Source organism: Rhinopithecus bieti, unplaced genomic scaffold, assembly GCF_001698545.2.
Source record: "Rhinopithecus bieti isolate Rb0 unplaced genomic scaffold, ASM169854v2 scaffold_13577, whole genome shotgun sequence".
NCBI lineage: Eukaryota > Metazoa > Chordata > Mammalia > Primates > Cercopithecidae > Rhinopithecus > Rhinopithecus bieti.
In genome coordinates, this window is record NW_016807867.1 from 997,033 (window position 1) to 1,007,359 (window position 10,327).

Sequence of the window (10,327 nt, forward strand, 5' to 3'; positions counted from 1 at the left end):
ATGTATGTTTTAAATTAAATGATCACGTGTGTGTGTGTGTGCGCGCACACGCGTGTGCATGCGTGTGTGGTGGTGATGGTGAGGGCTCAGGAATTTTGAAGTTGTACAAGGGACCTTGGAATTTTACAGGATGTCTGCTCCCCCTTCCCCCACTGTCCCAGTGATGCAGGTCAAACTAAGCTCAGGCCCCAGCCCTTCAGAGGGCATGATTGGCTTTGAGGCCTTCTATGAAGGTGTAGAATTCTTAGTTCCCCCAGCAAGTAGAATGGGGCTGGAGAAGGAACAAGACGTGGGAAACACTAGGGTAGAAATCCAAGTGATTTCATTGGAAAGAGAAATGTCAGAAGCTCTCAGAAGAGCCACGATCAAACATGCCTTCTGGACGAAAAGGTTCTTAGAACATCCACCTTCAGTCTGGTGCCAGAATTGTGACACAGCGGTAATGTGCTGATCTCAGGGTGGAACGCGTGCCCTGAGTCCTTCCTAGGCAAGTCCTGTGCCTGCTGGGGCTCAGCAGGTGGCCTAAGGGCCAGACTACTCTGCTCAATCATGAGGCTAGTCAGGCTCACTGAGTGGGCAGGGATCTGGGAAGCTTCAAACAGGATATGAAGAAACCTAAAGTCTGGTTCAGTGTCCCAGGGGGATCTGGGGAAGACAGTAGGGGGAGGGTAATCAAGGCAGACCAACTGGCGAGAATAGATTAGGGCAGTGACAGCTTCCGTGGAACTCCTGAAAGGCCTTCCAACACCCTGGGGCCCTGGCAAGGTCAAAAAGTGGGAAGCAGTGAGCTATGTCCAGTGCAGGAGGCCAGCAGGTGGAAGTAGAAATGCAATCTCTAAGGACTGATGCAAAGAATGCTTCCAGGTTCTGAGAAATTGGCATCCCAGGCAGGCTCCTGGACAGAAATTCAGACACAATGGGTCAAGACCTGTGTCCAGAACTGCACATAAAGGCAATCACTAGCTTTAATTGGAGGTGTACTATGTATTAGCATTGCATTTGGTCCTTCTAATTATTACTTCCTTCAGTATTCACAAATCTTTTTTTTAATTTTGTTTTTGGCTGTCAATTTATTCAATGCAAAATAATCCTCTCCAGTTTTACTGAGGAGGCTGACCACGTCCACGACCAAATCTGCCCCTGAACTGAAATTCAGTTGCTGACCCAGCCCCCAGCCTCGGCTTTCTTGTCGGCAACCAGGGGGCACAGCACTCTGTCTGTCGGTAACTCTGTTGGCTTGCCCTCTTGTGAGTCTTGCAAGTTGCTCACTCTCCAGGCCTTTAGGCCAAGACCTGCCAGTCTTTGGACAGCTGTGGCATAGGGTGGCAGGAACAATCTCCGGAGGGAGATGAAGGTAATCACAAAGATACTGGATACCCTCATTGGTAAGTTACCAATAGAAATGTCTCCAGGCAAACTGTTCCTTCACATAGCCTTTGGACTTGAGAGACTGCATGGCCTTCATGACACGAAGGTTGGGCACATTTTTGTCTGCCAGCTCTGGGTGCTTAGGCGTGTGGACATCCTTCTTGGTCACCATGACTCCCTCCTTAAAAAGGAATTCATAAATGGCAATCTGGTTCTTCTTAAGCATCAACATCTCGGCAGCTGTAGGGTCTGGGGCCGGGGCTGGAAAGAATATTTACAAATCTTATGCCATGGGCGTTTTGAGGATTTGGGCTGTGCAGGGTGTGCTTTGTTAAACAAGTGCCTGAAGACACTATGCTTGTGAAAAGTCATCACCATTCTCTTAATCTCAAGTACCCAGGGACACGTACACTGCCAAAGGTCGCAGGGACCTCTGCCTAGGAAAGCTAGGTATTGTCCAAGGTTTCTCCCCATGTGATAGTCTGAAATATGGCCTCTGGGAAGGGAAAGACCTGATCGTTCCCCAGCCTGATACCCGTGAAGGGTCTGTGCAGAGGAGGATTATTATAAGAGGAAAGAAGGCCTCTTGGCAGTTGAGATAGAGAAAAACATCTGTCTCCTGACTGTCCCTGGGCAATGGAACATCTCGATGTAAAACTGGATTGTATGTTCTCTTTACTGAGAAAGGAGAAAACTGCCTTAGGGCTGAAGGTGGGACTTGCTAGCGCAATGCTGCTCTTTATGCACTAAAAAGGTGTATGGAGATATTTACATATGCATATCAAGGCACAGCACTTTTCCTTAAACTTCTGTCACAGACATCTGTATTCATATGTCTTACTGCTGACCTTCTCCCTACGATGATCCTATTATCCTGCCACTTCCCTTTTCTAAGATGGTAAAGATAATGATCAATAAATACTGAGGGAACTCAGAGACCCGTGCTGGCGTGGGTCCTCTGTATGCTGAGCGCTGGTCCCCTGGGCCCACTTTTTCTTTCTCCATGCTTTGTCTCTGTGTCCCATTTCTTTTCTCAAGTCTCTCATTCCACCTAACGAGAAACGCCCATAGGTGTGGAGGGGCAGGCCACCCCTTCATATCTCTACTAAAAAAAATACAAAAAATTAGCTCGGTGTGGTGGCGTGCACCTCTAGTCCCAGCTCTGGAGGCTGAGGCAGGAGAATTGCTTGAACCCAGGAGGCAGAGGTTGCAGTGAGCCGAGATCACACCACTGCACTCCAGCCTGCAAGACAGAGTGAGACTCCATCTCAAAAAAAAAAAAAAAAAAAAAAAAAAAAAAGAAAGAAAAGAAAAAGAAAATAAACTGAGGCTTAAAAAATTAATTGTCAAATAAAGATGTAATATATTTAGTGTGCTTTATGTGATGATTTGATATGCATATACAGTGTGTAGTGATTACTATAGTCAAATTAATCCATGCGTCCATCACCATCCATGCTGTACATGAGATCCCCAGAACTTGTTCCCATGGTAGCTGAACCTTTGCAGCCTTTGATCAACATCTCTCCATTTCCTGCACCCCCTGGTCCCTGGCAACCACCATTCTACTCTGGTGGTAGGTCCAGCCCTGCAGCAGACACTTTCCCATACATAACATCATTTAACCTTCACAATATCTTTATCATCATTTTTTATTTCAGGTGAAGGATTGGAAGCATAGAGAGACTGAGTGACTTGCCTCAACTCACGCAGGAAGGAAGCAATAACCCAATTAATGGGACCGGGACACGTGTCAGAGCAAACCAGCAGCAAGACTGCCCTGAAGCTGATGTTCCATGGGAGAGCAAGAGACCTAAGCATTAAGGATGTAATACTTGCTATATGCTTTTAGTCCTCCTTAACCTAAAACCTGAGTTAGTGACGATCTCGTAAGACGGAGAGAAATTTTGAAGACATACAACTTCAAGGAGTGTGGCTTACGTACTAAGTGCTGGGAGTAGCTTTCACCTGAAATAACCCAAAGATGCATTTGTTCTTCATAATGCATGAGTCACGGATCTAGACCGTACATTGAGTTCATATTATTAAAACAACCACCTTACACTCATGTCTCCGTGCAGAGGCAGCTAAATCAGTAGGTGCTATTGTGGAGTAAGTGAAATGAATTTTAAGTTTAGCATATGTGTCATTTCTTTTGAGTTGTCTAAACTTGGGTGCAATTACTCATACTGAGCCAAGAGAATGAAGCAGGTTATTTCATGCCCTTTTAAAAAAGGTTGTAAAACTCTGATTTTTTTTTTTTTTTTTTTTTTTTGAGACAGAGTCTTGTTCTATCATCCAGGCTGGAGTGCACTAATGAGACCATGGCTCACTGCAGCCTTGACTTCCCAGGCTCAACCCATCCTCTTGCTTCAGCCTCCCTAGTAGCTGGGAATATAGGCACAAGCCATCACCCCTAGCTAATTTTTGTACTTTTTGTAGAGATAGGGTCTAGTCATGTTGCCCAGGCTTGTTTCAAACTCCTGGGCTCAATGATCCTCTTGTCTTAGGCTCCCTAAGTGCTGGAATTATAAGTGTGAGCCACCGTACCTGGCCCAATTCTGATATTTTGTATTTCTTATATGTACAGTTGAATGAATAGTAAAGATTTAACATAGTATTAGAGCATCATAAGGTTAGAAACTATCAAGTAATAATAATCAGCAAATGATTAAAACATTTTTTTTTTCTTATAGAGTCTCTCTCTGTTGCCCAGGCTGGAGTACAGTGGCGCAATCTTGGCTCACTGCAACTTCTGCCTCCTGGGTTCAAGAGATTCTCCCGCCTCAGCTTCCCAAGTAGCTGGGATTACAGGCGCCTGCCACCATGCCTGGCTAATTTTTGTATTTTTAGTAGAGATGGGGTTTCACTATGTTGGCCAAGCTTGTCTCAAACTCCTGACCTCAAGTGATCCTCCTGCCTCGGCCTCTGAATGCAGTCAAAGTGAATTGACCAATACTTTATAATACGCAATACAACTGGGTTATGAGAAAGATGATCACATAGTTGGATGTCATGGCCATATGAAATTGCTAAAAAAGTTTATAAACACTTTCAGTTTTTGTGTTTTTTCGTTGCAGCAACAAACAGTTCATCCACTGGCACTGATTGAGAGATCATACTTTATTTTAAATAGGCAGGACCACTCTGAAACCATCTCAACAGCTGAAAAACTAACTTTTGTGGCTTTTATTCCTTTTAAATTCTTTTGCTTATCAATGTTAGTGAACTTTTCAATACCCAATGAGAGGATTAAATAAACTTCTTCATTCAAGGTAAACCACACTTTTTCCAATTTAGACATAAGGGAGAAATTATTTCTTCTAAGATCAACCTATAGAAGGTACATAAAGAATGAAAAGAGAAAATATAAAATATAACCCATAGCCAAGGGGAAAAATGAGGTCAATGCTATGCTTAAAAGGAAGATTCATCCTGGTGCTACTTAAAGAAAAAAAAAATTGTAAAAACAAAAAAGTAAGATTCATAAATGGTCAAAACCCACTTTCAGAGAAAACTATGAACTATGACTCTCATAAGATAGCTACAAAGTATCTGACTTGTAGAATTCTCATAGGTGCAGACTGAAGACATCTATTTTTGTAGAATTGTTCTTTCTGGCACTATTCTTGATGCTTTGGCAAAAAGCATATTCACACAAAGTTTTTTTAAACTTGGGATGAAGTTAATGGAACATTTTGGCAGATGCAAAAAACAGGGCATGAGACTCAAGAGATCAAATTTTACTTTTCCCTAGATACTTACTAAGGAGCAAAAGCCAAAAAATAAGAAAGAAAAAAAAAAAAAGAATTAGAGACAAACTTAATTTTGTCTTCTTGAAGACACTAACTACATAGAAAAAAAAAAGTCAGATTCTAAAAGCTCAATTTCCCAGAAATGTCTGAAAGTAAACTATTCCTTAGTCAAATCGGAAATAATATTTTGTATTTCACTTACGATGCATTAAATCATTTAAAAATGGAACCTACACATAGGTGACATTAATCAGCTCATGTTGGTGATTAGGAAGAAGAGGCAAGACTTTTTTCTTTTTTGAGGCAGAGTCTCACTCCGTCGCCCAGGCTGGAGTGCAGTGGAGTGATCATAGCTCACTGTAGCCTTGACCTCTTGGGCTCAAGCAATCAAGATTCTGAGTGTTTTGGTTGTCTATTGTGGTATAATAGACCACCTTCAAAACCAGTGGCTTAACACAATAAGTATTCATTTGCTCATGACTCAGCAATCTAGGCAGCTGGGCAGTTCTGCTGGTCTTGCCTGGAAGTCTGTCATACAGGTACTATCATCTGAGGGCTTGAATGGGACTGTAACATCCAAGACGGCTTTACTCTGCCACGTCTTGTGTGGTCTCACATACTCCAGGACCACTTTCGACATACCTTTTTTCCTCTAGCAGTAGTTGGACTTCCTCACAGCATGGAATCTGAGTTCCAAAAGTGAGTTTTTTTTTGTTTTTTTTTTTTTTTTTTTAGACAGAGTTTCGCTCTTGTTGCCCAGGCTGGAGTGCAGTGGCGCAATCTCGGCTCACTGCAACCTCCGCCTCCTGGATTCAAGCGATTCTCCTGCCTCAGCCTCCCGAGTAGCTGAGATTACAGCCTCCTGCCACCATGCCTGGCTAACAAAAGGGAGGTTTCTAAGAGGACTAGAGCTTTTCAAACCTCTGCTTGCATCATGCTAGCTAACATCCCATTTGCCAAAGCAAGTCATATGACCAAGGCCTGCCTCGGTGTGAGAAGGAACAACACAAGCGTATGAACTCTAAGGGGCATTGTTCATTGGGGCAAACAATGTTAGCAGTCTATCACACTAATAGGGAAATGTTGAAGGTTATATAAATGCAAGTTCGGTTTTTCTGAATAAGGCAGAATCCGATTACCCAGAAAACTATTCGATGTTTCAGAGTTGTGTAAAACAGCACCAGTCTTTGGGAATGTTCTTAATCGTTTGTGGGGCTATACAAACTCACAGATTAGACCAATCAAGCCAATTGATCAACCTATCCATATTTATTAAGCACCGACTGGGTAATTATCACTATGCAAAGTAGTGTGGAAGATGCATTTTTCTTGCATGCAGGGTACCTACAATGGAGGTGGAGAATATAAATAGTAAAATTAATGTTGGAAATACTGTAAGACAGAATACAACAAAGTGCTAAATTAGATCGTATAGAATGTAAAGTAGTAAAGAATTTCAGACTTCTAGTCATGACCTATTCTGATGAGGCCTTCAACACATGGAGACATGGTCTAAGAGATGTAATAAGGCATTAATAATCCAAATCTGAGCATATACACTTGACTACAGCAACCATCTGGCTCTTCTGGTCCTTCTCTCAGGGACAGAAGACAATGGCTTCATGAACACAGAGATCAAGGGAAATCAGCTGCTTAAACAAAGGTGGTTAGACTTTCTCAAGCCTGATCCTTGTTCTTGGAGAAGACAGGGCTCTTGTAACTCAATTTTTCAGTATCTCCCTGGTCTTCCTTGTCTTTTGTAACCAACAATGTGGCCATGGGCAACAATCAACTGCACTGGGAGAGGATGACAGCTGAAGAGTTGTGCAGAATGGGAGGAGAAGTAATGGCATTTGGAGCAGCAAATCCTCCCAGATGTGAGGTACTGAAGACCAGGGAAGAAAGAACACCGCCTCTTTTCTAGGCTACGCCGCTTCTTTCATACCATAAATATTTAAGTAGCTACTTGTGTGCTAGACATTCTGCTAGATCACAGGGCTACAAAATAAATGAAACATGGTGCCTGCCCCAAAGAGTTCATGGTCTAGTAAGTAGACAGATAAAAGCACTACCAGGGAGGCCTGAATAATATGTTATGTGAGCACAATGGCAGGAGTGGCCAACTCTGAGAATGAGGGGAGAGTCTGGGGCAGGGCCAGGGAGAGCCTACTGTATTAGTCAGGGTTCTCCAGAGAAACAGAAGTGTGTGTATGTGTGTGTGTGCATGTATGTGTGTGCACATGTATGTGTGTGTGTGTATATATATATACTCTTCTGTATAAAAATAATAAACCTATCTATCTAAATCCACATATATGGATTTATTACAGGAATTGGCTCATGCATTATGGAGATCAGAAAGTTCCTCAATATGCTACCTGCAAGCTGGAGAACCAGGGAAGCTAATGTGTGATTCAGTCCAAGTCCAAATTTCTGAGAACCAGGGGAGCCAACTGTGTAACTCTCTTCAAGACCAAAAGCCTGAGAATAGGGTGAGGGTGAGGAGTCACTGGTGTAAATCCTGGAGTCTGAAGGTTGCAGAACCAGGAGCTCTGATGTCGGAAGGTAGAAGAGCATGGATGACCCAGCTCAAGAAGAGACAGCATGGTCACCTTTCTTTTGCATTTCTGTTCTATCTGGGCCCTCAATGCATTGGATGGTGCCTGCTTACATGCGTGAGGGCAGATCTTTACTCAGTCTACTGTTTTAAACATGAACCTCTTCCAGAACCATCCTCACAGGCACACCCAGAAATAAGGCTTTACCAGCTGTCTGGGCATCCCTTAGCCCAGTCAAGCTGACATGTAAAATTCACCATCATATCTGCCAAATGAGGCAATGCCTGAAGTGAATTTGGGAGAATGGTTTGGGGTGATACGAGTAGCCAAAATGGAGAAGGGCAACCCTAGCAGAGGCATGGCCATGTGCAAAGTCATGATGGCACATTGTGGGATGGGGAATAATTTGGTAAAACTGGAAAATAGGGTACAATGCAGGCAGATGAAGGATATAGGGCAGAAGAAGGCTAAAGTCAACATATGAACCCTTCAACTAAAACGACTTTATTCTAAGTGGAAGAAACATTAAATGGTGTTAACCACAGGAGAGAGACGATCAAATTTACATTATAGAAAAGCACTGTTCCATAGAACTTTCAGCAATGATAAAATGTTCTGTAATCTTTTCTATTGAACATGATAACCAATAAACACATGAGGCTGCTGAGCACTTGAGATGTAGCCAGTGTGACAGAGGAACGGAATTTTTAAATTTTTAAATTTAAATTTAGATATTCAGATGTGGCTCTTGGCTGTCATATTGGACAGGTTGACTCTAGAAAAATCCCTCTGGCAGCCATATGGAAAATGGATTGGATGAGGACAAGACCAGAAGAAGATAGAAGACTTGGTAACAATTCAGGTGAGAATTAGTATCAAATTAAAGCTGAAGCCATGAGAATGGAGTTGAGAAGACTGACTTGAGAACTACTTAGGAAATGAAAGGGACAGAATTTGATATCTCATTTGACACGAGGAGGCAGCCCTGATCATGAGAAGAAGAGTGGTATCAGGGGTAGGGACAAAGAAGTATACTGAGGAGGATGAGGAGGCCAAATCTACAGGTTGCAAAAGCCAAGCAGTCGAACTTGGATTGACATGGTAGGCGGGAGGAGGAGGTGGCAACACATACATCTTTGTCTGGCATATCACGCTGCTCTTTCTTTAATGCGCAGGACGGATTGTAAGGAAGAGACAATGGAGGCAGAGAAAGCAATAGGGAAGCTATAGAGATAATTCTGGCGTGGTTGAGTGTGGTCTGGACTAAGGTAGTGGTAGCAGGAGGGTAGATATCTGGGTGAATTCAGGCTAATGGTAAACAATGTCATTTGAGCATAAAGGATTATGGAAAGAGAACAGTCAATGAGAAATCCATGTTTCTAATCTGATAGGTGAAAGGAAAAGGAAAAGTGAATTAATGATTGTTAAGAGCCTGCGAATTAGGCACTGTGCTGGATACTTTCACAAAAGTGTCGTCTTTGGGATACTGGACAAATTGGTGGTGTCACTGATGGAAATGGATGGGCCCAAAAGGGAGCATGGTTAGGAAGTTCCACTGAATATATTTTTTGCATTTTATTTATTTATTTTTTCATTGAAAGATACTCAGATATTTTCTGTATTTTAAATTAAATCAAATTTTTTTAGAGACAGGGTTTTATTATGTTGCCTAGGTTGGTCTCGAACTCCTGGACTCAAGCGATCCCTTCAGCCTACTCCCTGCTTCCCAGAGTGCTAGGATTACAAGCATGAGCCAGTGTGTCCAGTCCTGGTCTCTCTCTCACTCTTTTTCTTTTTTTTTAAAAAGGAGTTTTGTTCTTGCCACCCAGGCTGGAGTGTAACTTCTGTCTCCCGGATTCAAGCTAGTCTCCTGCCTCAGCCTCCCTAATAGCTGGTATTACAGGTGCATGGCACCTTGCCCCGTTAATTTTTACATTTTTAGTAGAGGCGGGGTTTCACCATGTTGGTCAGGCTGGTCTTGAACTCCTGATCTCAGGTGGTCTGCCACCTCAGCCTCCCAGAGTGCTGGAATTACAGGTGTGAGCCACTGCAGCTGTCCAGCCCTGATGACTTTTCATTGACTCAAAACTTAGTCATATGACTAAGTTACTTAGATGCAGTAACTACTTAGATGCAGGGAGTACTGGGAAATGTAGTCTTAGAGCAGGCAGCCATCTCTCAGGAACTCTGTACTGCACCAATCCTTGCTGGGTATACCTTTGATTCTGTCCCATTCCCATTTACTCCACCTCTTCAGGGCCACACATGTAGCATATTCATATTTTCCAGTTGTTTTACATGCTGGGAGCAACCATGCCCTGGCTATCTAAACAGCTACCCTCAAAGTCTTCTGAAATTTACTTCTAGAAAAAACACATTGAATGAGATAAAGAAATAAATAACAAGTCCCATAGACTAATTAGGTCATCAATAAATCAAGAGTAAAAATGTAGAGAAATGGGGAAGTTGGATCTACATTGCCTTTTTTTTTTTTTTTTTTTTTTTTTTTTTGAGACGGAGTCTCGCTGTCGCCCAGGCTGGAGTGCAGTGGCCAGATCTCAGCTCACTGCAAGCTCTGCCTCCCGGGTTTATGCCATTCTCCTGCCTCAGCCTCCCGAGTAGCTGGGACTACAGGCGCCCGCCACC

The 10,327-nt window shown here is 42.9% G+C and overlaps 1 pseudogene; it reads right to left on the reverse strand.

The window, feature by feature from the left end:
* Positions 1–1,100: 1,100 nt before the first annotated feature.
* On the reverse strand, positions 1,101–1,600 carry LOC108536905 (40S ribosomal protein S10 pseudogene; annotated as a pseudogene).
* Positions 1,601–10,327: the final 8,727 nt, after the last annotated feature.